Below are 8,701 nucleotides of genomic sequence, written 5' to 3'. Positions count from 1 at the left end.
CTGTCTCCATATCATCAGATATTTCTAAAAGCAAAAATATCTACTTTCACTGATTGAAAAATAGTTTTCTGTTTTCAGTATTTAATTTCATTTTTGAAGCTTTCTGAAGCATTTGGACGCATTCTGTTGCAAAACCAGAGTCTATACTAATGTACAATTAATGTGTTAAAGTTTCCCAACTAGCATGAAATAGCAATAGTGTAGGCATGAGGAGGAGCAACTTCTCCAATGTTTTCCTTGAAGTAGATTCTGACATTAATAAGGCTGTTAGACTGTGTTCCATCAACAAACTGGTCAAGTGCTTTGAGTATTTGAATCCTTCTTGCTTCCTTGAATCCTTTCAGGATTCTTATCGCCACCTTAACAAGTTGAGTATTTATTAAATACTGATATCATGAGATTATTTATGTCTGCAATTTGTTCTTTGTTATAATTCTGCAGCTTGGTTTATGGCACTTTCTGAAAGGGTAAGGGTTAACTATTCAGACAACAGCTAAAGAAACAAAGTTTTAAACAATTTCAGGAGGAAGTCAAAATTATCTCACTCACTTCCACCTATCTTCGCGGAACTATCATGATATTTGTGTGTTTCACTTGCACGTCCCTCCCTCCAACCAATCTTCTCCCCTGTCACCTCCTTCTTTTATATATATTCAGGGGTTCCTGAAAGCCTGTTTTTGTTCTCCTCAACCAGGTGAGATAAATAAAAAAACCTCACTGTTCAAACCACGCCCCTTCTCTGCCTTAACTAGGTTTTGACTATACAAATTAAACGACCTGTGTTCTACTTCAGCAGTGAAATACAGTTTTGCTAGGATGCCTGGCCCCTATTCTTCAGAACATGCTGCAGCTAGTTTGTTTTGTACAATAGTATGATTGTCATACAGACCATTTTCTGCTAAATGATCCAGACAAGCAGACTCAAGCCAGCTAAAGACCTGAAAAGTGTGTTCATCAGTCTTTTAGCTTCTGCGTTGCCACAGGCTTTATGTGAAAGGTCTATTAATGTATGTTATACATTAGGAGGAATACTAGTAATGTTTCAGTGGTCTTGTCATTAATCTTGAATGCAACACAACTGGTTCTTTTATGCCTTCCGTGAAGTGCCACTGCAGCAGAGGGTGGAGTTGTGGATCAGGAGTTCACGTTCGAGGTTTTTTTTTTAAAGAAATGAATGTTTGCATATCTAATTAGGAAGGTTATTTTAACAGCCCTTAAAAAACAGGTTTGAGCCCACAGGGTAGCCTCTCTTTTTTCATTAACTTCAAATAGCTAACAGGATTCAGTATTTTATGGTGAAACAAACACTGCAAGGCATCACCCTTATGTTTACCTATTTAGCTATTGTGTAGAAACCACTTTATTTGCAGAAAAACTACTGTACCGTTTTGGTATGGTCAAAAAATTGTTTTGCTGGTTTGCGAGACAGACATTGCTGCTCACTGTTTATTTAAGGGACAAAGGGTCCATTAAGTGCCTGCTAGAAAGAGGTTCAGTTCTTTTCTGACAGGAATATATACAAGCAGTTTCTTCAGACACAGAAGTAATTAAGTATTTATCACCATGAAGTAAACAAACCAAGAATTTCATTTCCAGCAACTGAACACTGTAAATTTCTTTTGAACCCAAATTTAGAATGACAAACCAACATGGAAAACCCCCTTGAATGTGAAGTAACATTAAAACTTAAGGAGATACAGTGTGCGTGTGAAGGCATGCCTCTATTTCAGATGTGAGTGGTAGATGTTAAGTATGTTGAAATCATTACATGTGGCTTTCATAAAAGGGACCTTAATAGCAAAGGAGTGTTACAAACAAGAGGTCATTTATGCCCATCTTGATCATATGGAAATAATTTTGGGACATGTGGAATAAAAAACTCTTTATTTTAAAATAATTGAAAATGTGTTCTATATAGCTCATTTTCAAAATGTGATAATTAAAGGAGAGCTATCACTTCAAAGATCCACATAGTAGAAGAGCAAGAAGTAGAATTAAAGCTCTGTACACAAGATTGTGCACCAGGCAGCACACAAGCCTGCAGTATGGACAGCCTAGCCTGCAGTTTAGACTGAATTTCCTGCTGCAGCCAAAGGTGCCTCAGTTATTTAAGTGCTATCACAGCAGCAAATACATACTATGTACATGCCCTGTATGCAATTTACCTAAACCAGCAGTACAGGACAAAAAACACTCTAGGTACTACTGAGGTCTTTGTGAGGTATATTCACACATGCACTTGCATCTCATTACAGTTTTTGTATTATTCTGGATTTCACTATTTTTATGTGGTAGCTACTTTTCCTAGGGGGAGGAGGATTAAAAAAAGAGGGGGTCAAACCCTAATCTTGTCCACTTTCACCTACCTATGTGTCATGGTTTCCGTTTACTTGTTTGTGTTTAATTTGCTCACTTTCACTTCACTTTCCTCCCTCACCCCATCTCCCTGGTACATCCTTCATGCTTTTCAGCTGCTTTAATTAGGTTTCGACCAGACCAAACTACTGAAAATTATACCTTGCACTACTATTCTCAGCTGAATATGGAAGGACACAAAATTCAATAAACTGGCTTCTGCTAAAATAGAAACAATCTTGCAGGCTGTGAAAAAATGTACAAGCTTTATAGCTTTTTTTTTTTGGTGGAAAAAATATTCAAAGAAACCAGCCTCTCTTGGTTGTTCTGGTTCTACTTAGGACTTACATCAGAATTTTACCTTAAAAGGAATTAGGCTTTCATTTTGTAGGTGTGTTGCAGCTGTTGAGAATTAATCAAAATTGAGTTTATGCCATGCTTAATGGTACATTTATAAATGGTTGGTCGAAGACAACGTTTGTCACACAGAACTGTCCTGATAAACATGGTGATAAAATAAGGAAGGGCACTGTGGATGTCGGGACTTCTTTAAAGAATATATGATGTAGTTACGATTTAAACATTCCGCAAACAGATTTCCTAGAAGTGCCTGCCAGTTGTGTAAAAATTCAGGAGCTGAATGTTTTGGCTAAAAAATCACCAGAAAGCTGACAGCTCTCATACCAAGGCTATAATTTCAAAGCAGATTTATGAACCTTCAAAAATGAAAATCCTAGAACCAACAATGCCAAGTTGAAATTTTCCATTTTCTAAAATGTTGCTTTAAAATGCAATTGTTTCGTTTACATTTTTTTTCTACATGAGCCTTTAAAACTTAAATCAGGCTATAGCCTTTCCATGTGTGACAAGTGAATTTTACAATAACAGAAGGAGAGGCACATATCAGAAAAGCAGTCACATCTAAGGACACACTTGATGTAGGCAGAATGGTTGCAAGCTAGGCCTTAGCCTTGGTCTGTAGTTCTGATGGCTCCCTTGGCAACAGCACTTTTGTAGACTGGAATGAGGTGTCGCACTGCCAGAAGCTCTGGCTTCACACTGCAGGGTGTGTGCTGTCAGATACCGGATCTTACCCAGTCCCAGACTTGGATGGCATTCAGATGCTTTGTGAGTTAGATTACACAAACACTGAGAAAAATATTGCTGCAAAATCATATTCAGAAAGGAGGTTTAGGTTACAAAGCATGAGGCAAAGGAGTAAAAAAATGACAAGAAAATTTACAACAATTTTAGGCAGGCATGGTTCCAGAAATAATTAAGGGGACCTCTGCCTGCATTCATGGTGAATATTTGGGTTTAATACGATTTGCTTTTTTAAGAGTGATGTCAGTCTCTGCTAATGTAGATCATCCTGCATAATGGTCTCTGAAGTGTTTTACAAGAAAGAGCTTTGATTAATACAGATTTTCACAGTATCCAGTCAAATAAAGTGTATTTTTTTAGATGTGGTGTCTTAAGCACTCCCAAACCTAATAGTCTGTCACAACCCCTGATTGTAGGATGGGCGTTTCCTTAATGTAAGGTTATCTGAGGCTAGTGGTTCAGTAGTTTGTAATTTATTTTTTAAAAACGTTCCTGATTGGTAAAAGTGAAACAAAAAAACTTTTTAGTTGTACTTAATGTGCTTCAGTTACATGGATTAGATTTCCATATTGCTGGAAATCAAAGATCATATTAAGCGACGCATTTGACAGTTCTGTCATCTACTACACTTGCTGCAAGGACAGCAAAACATGAGTAAAACTAGTTATCTTTTCTATCCATGGTGTTCTGACTTATTACAGACAAATGAATGGGGTCAGGGCATTTGTGTTAAATGTATTGTGTTATGTTTTTTACCTACCTGCAAACCAAATTTCCCATCTGGGACAATAAATTAAAGGAAGTAAGGGTAACAACTTCAGCAATATACAGTAACTGTGTAGCTTCTTCCACACTCTCACAACTGTATTTAAAAATAATTGCCTCTTTTTTTTAACTGCACTTCCCTATGATATCCACTTTTGTTCTCTGGTTAGTGTTTCACTGTTAGTTCATGAGCTGTTTAAGGTATGAAGTGGTGGTCAAATTGTGCCCTGCGCTTTTGTGTATGAGAGGAAGGCCAACCTCAGAAACTAGCACTTTAGCTCTGTTGTTAGGATGTGCAATTATTTTGTTCCACATTGTTCATATCTGTGCCCTGGACTGAAGTTTGAATAGTAGCACTGTCATTAAAACTGGACTGCACATGGCAAACTGCAAGAACCCAGGTTTGTCACATAAAACCACAAATAACTGTATTTGTTATATATATTATATATACAGTATATAATAAAAAATAATTGCAACAGGAGTTAACTTTGACTGCTTCTTAATTGCCAGTTTACTATCCAAGAGAACAAACTGGCCTTGCTGTAGCAAACTCTACGTATTCTATTTGTTTTCATTTCCATCTAGGATTTCAAAAGCCTTTAACTCAATGATAGTTTTTCAGAATCTACAAACACGTAGAGCAGAAAACAGATGACTAACAGAAACAAGAAATTCACCAATGGGCTGCCACGTAAGTGTTAAATGAATCCTTGGAAAGCTTAAAACCTTGATAGCACAACTAACACATCTGACTTAAATTACAGTTACTAACCTTTCATAGACTACCCTCTTGCAGTGTTGTGCTTTTCAGATGGATTATCGTAGCACATTCTGCACAATGTTACTAAAGCTTGAATAAAGCTGGCGTCATCCTCTTTCTCAAACAAACCTTACTGTTCCATTTTTAAAAGGATAATTCCTTAAAACTGGAGCAGTGCTGGGTGCTTGATTAATCAGAAGTACAAGATTGAGTTCTAGGCTGGCTGGATTGTGGCAGTCAATCTATAGTCTTGTTCAAGCATGCCTATGCATGCATCAGCAAAGGGATGTTAGCTTGTGGGTATGCAATGTGTCTCAATTAATCTAAAGCAGATCACTGCTCAGCCATTATAATAGCCCATTTCTGTGCTATTAGAGATATAAGGTTGAAGATTTGTTTTGCTTTCAAAGCCTTGCTTCCCCAATGGGGTTTTTGGATTTAAGAGTGAAGGTGGAACATTGCCACCTGACAAGAATTGTGTCTTTGTTCATCTTTTGTTATCAAGCTAGGGGTGAAACAGCATTATGCAACACATTTCTTCAAACTGTTTTGCAATTTCTTCAGCTACCATATCCAAGGTCACCTCTCTTTAAACAAGGTGTACACTGTATTGTTTGTACAAGCTTGAGATAAAGCAAGAAGGCAGGCTGTTTGTGGAATAGTGGCTCATGAACAAAGAATCAGCTGACTTTGTAGGGACTCCAAGTATAACATTTGGAAATCAGTGCCTTTAAAGTTATAATGCCATGCAGATTTTTTTGGGGTGATGTTGCTAAGAAATAGAATATTATAATAGGATTTGTGAGTAAATCATTTTTACAGTTGAAACCAGGAATGAGGTCCAAAAACAAACTATATATAACATCACTTTATCACATCACTTTATTAATCCTTTACAATTTCTTGCATTAGGAATTTGTCTTTTCGCATACCCCAGCTTGCTCTCCATGAGACACACAGACACACAGATAGGGAGAGAGCATGGGGTCAGAGCGCAGGGTAGGCAAGGCCAGGTAGTGTAGAATAGCAAGGGGTGGGGGTAGGTAGGGTAGAGTAGAGAGGGTAGGCAGGGCTAGGGCTAGAAATATATGAAAGAATGTGCAATGTTAACAGAACATTAAATGTTAGAATGTGTAACATTCAGCAGTAGTGTATAGAGAAAATTGTTTTATTTCCCCTTTTTGTATGGGTGTTTAGCTTACTGTTCTGTACTGTCAAATTGTTTAAATGTCTCATTCTTTATAGGTCAATCACTAATCCGTTTTAAGTTGACCACATAATAGTAATCGCCTATAGCTGTGCCATATTGTCACTGCTGGGAATCACATTTTATAATGTCCTGCTGGCAGACTAGAAATTCTGGGGCAGTGAAACTAGGTCTTTATTATCAGTGCTGACCTGTTTTAGAACCAATGAATGCTGAAAGCAATTTGGCCACATGTCATCTCTTTTGATAAAATCAGTTTTACAACAACAATAATAAAATAATTCACATTTCACAAACAACTGAGTTCCTCAACAATGCCTGTCAGCAGTTGATTTCATTAACCAGTTAGATAACAATTGCTGAAATAGGATATTCTATGTTTCCCGAAATGCTACCTGAAAAATTAGATTCAATTAGTGATAATTTGGATGAAAAAAATTTAGATGCACCTTGTTTCTCAAGTTACTACACATATTTAACCGGTATGAAAGCCTTGTTCACAGTTCATGAAATTATACAACTTCAGCTGTTAATGTTCATACCACAGTACCTGCGTACTTCAGCATTGAAAGACTTTATACAGTAATTTGCACAAAATTTATAGGCATAGATTTTGCACCATCAAGTGAATTTTAAAATGTTTAAATAGTACAGTACTCCATGCATATTTTCAAAAATCAAATACTGTTAAATAAATAATTCACAGCAAACTTCAAACATGAAATATTTCTGCATAAATGTACTCCACCACCAAATATAAAATCACTATAATGACTTGTATACACTTGTATACTGGTATACAAATAAAATACTAGACTTTCTAATAAACCAGATTTATTTAAACCCCATAATTTATCAACATCACCTTTAATAGGACACACATTTATTTACTGTCATGTGGATTTTTTTAGATTTACACCTGCAATGTCAGTGTTTTTATTCTGTAGTTGGGACTGTAATTTAACTGTACTGTTTTCATGTGTGGATCTCACAATCAATACTCATTACTGCAAATTCTTCAGAGTGAGATAATATTCACTAAGGGAGAAATCATGTTCCAGTTTGCTGCTGGCTTGCTGGAGAGGAAGGAGGAGCCAAATACAGCACACAAGATTATGGTCAATCCATTAACAACTGGGTCTAGATGTCTGCTGCTTTAAAAAAAGCAAAAGGCGTGGAGGTCCAAACCCCAGCTGCATCCAAATAAGATCCTGCCGGGACTGGATAACAGCTTCCATAAAAACCAAGCTGAAACTTCAACGATATAAAATGACTAGATTTGTGCTTATTTTAAGAAATAATCCTGCAAATGCACTCTGTCAACTAGCTCATGTCAGGAACAGACATTAAGTCTAGAAAATATAGGATACAGAAAATAGAAAATCATTTGTTCATTCATCTCCAGTTTAAGGAAGCCTGTTAAACACTGGGACTATTATTCCTAAATATGGCACTAGTTAAATTTTGCTACACACACTGATAAATCAGATTTAATATTATATTATCAAGACTTGATAACTGTTACACTTTCTTGCTTTTCATTTTGGGATACATTTAAACTGGATTCTCTTTTTTTTGCATTTGAAATGTATCAGTTAAGATGATTGGCAGCTGGAATTCCTAATGAAGCGATTATTTTGCAGTATCATTGAACACTTTTCTCTTGTTCTGCTGCTTGCTTTCAAGTAAATGGCTTTCACAGCTTTTCAAGCAGCTGGCTCAAAAATCAGAGGTTCAGAGATAAAGCTTCCAGTAATTCACTCTCCAAAATACCCACTACTGCATAGTGAGGAAGAACAAGAGATAGTATTCTGCCATACATTAGCTACATGCTTTCATGGAGTCAGAATGCATTGAAAGGTCTTGATTTTCACAACCCTCCTGATTGCAGGTGACAAATTTAGGGAGTACTACAAAAAAAGCCTATTCCTTGCGGGATTAGCTGACAATCAAATACCTATCAAAAACTTTGATAACACAAGAAAGGTCTTCCAGTTAACCTTGCAAAACAATGTGCAAACACTTGAAACAGTAAAGCATTTTTATAGCGAGTGCATCTAAAGCCTCACTTTTGCATCTGTCAAGAACCGGGGAAAAAAAGGATCTGGTAGTTGAAAAGAAATCCAGTTCCTTCCGTGATTCAAGACCTTGCTTCAAACCTTATCTAGATACATTTTGCACTGTTTCCCATAAAAAACATGAAAATGTCTGCCTAAAATAGGAGCTATAGCCAACTTCATGGTGCTTTAGCTGTAATAGGATATGATCTCAGGACTGGTCTGGACATTGATGAAGGCAGGAGAGTATGGATATTGGGCATCACTGGAAATGCTTTCTTTTAAAGCTTCAGGTCTCCATTAATTCCTTAGCCACCAAACTACCTGAATCTAAATGTGCTTCTGCCTTGGTGCCTTCTGTTGCTACAGGACACAATTGCTTAACAGTCAACAACATCATAGGACAATTCACCTCTAAATTTTGCCCCCAGGTTGCATTGTACAGCACAT

Source organism: Atractosteus spatula, chromosome 7 (assembly GCF_055471065.1).
Source record: "Atractosteus spatula isolate fAtrSpa1 chromosome 7, fAtrSpa1.hap1, whole genome shotgun sequence".
Taxonomy (NCBI): Eukaryota; Metazoa; Chordata; class Actinopteri; order Semionotiformes; family Lepisosteidae; genus Atractosteus; species Atractosteus spatula.
The sequence above is the reverse complement of the archived record's forward strand: the minus strand, read 5'-3'. Positions refer to the sequence as shown.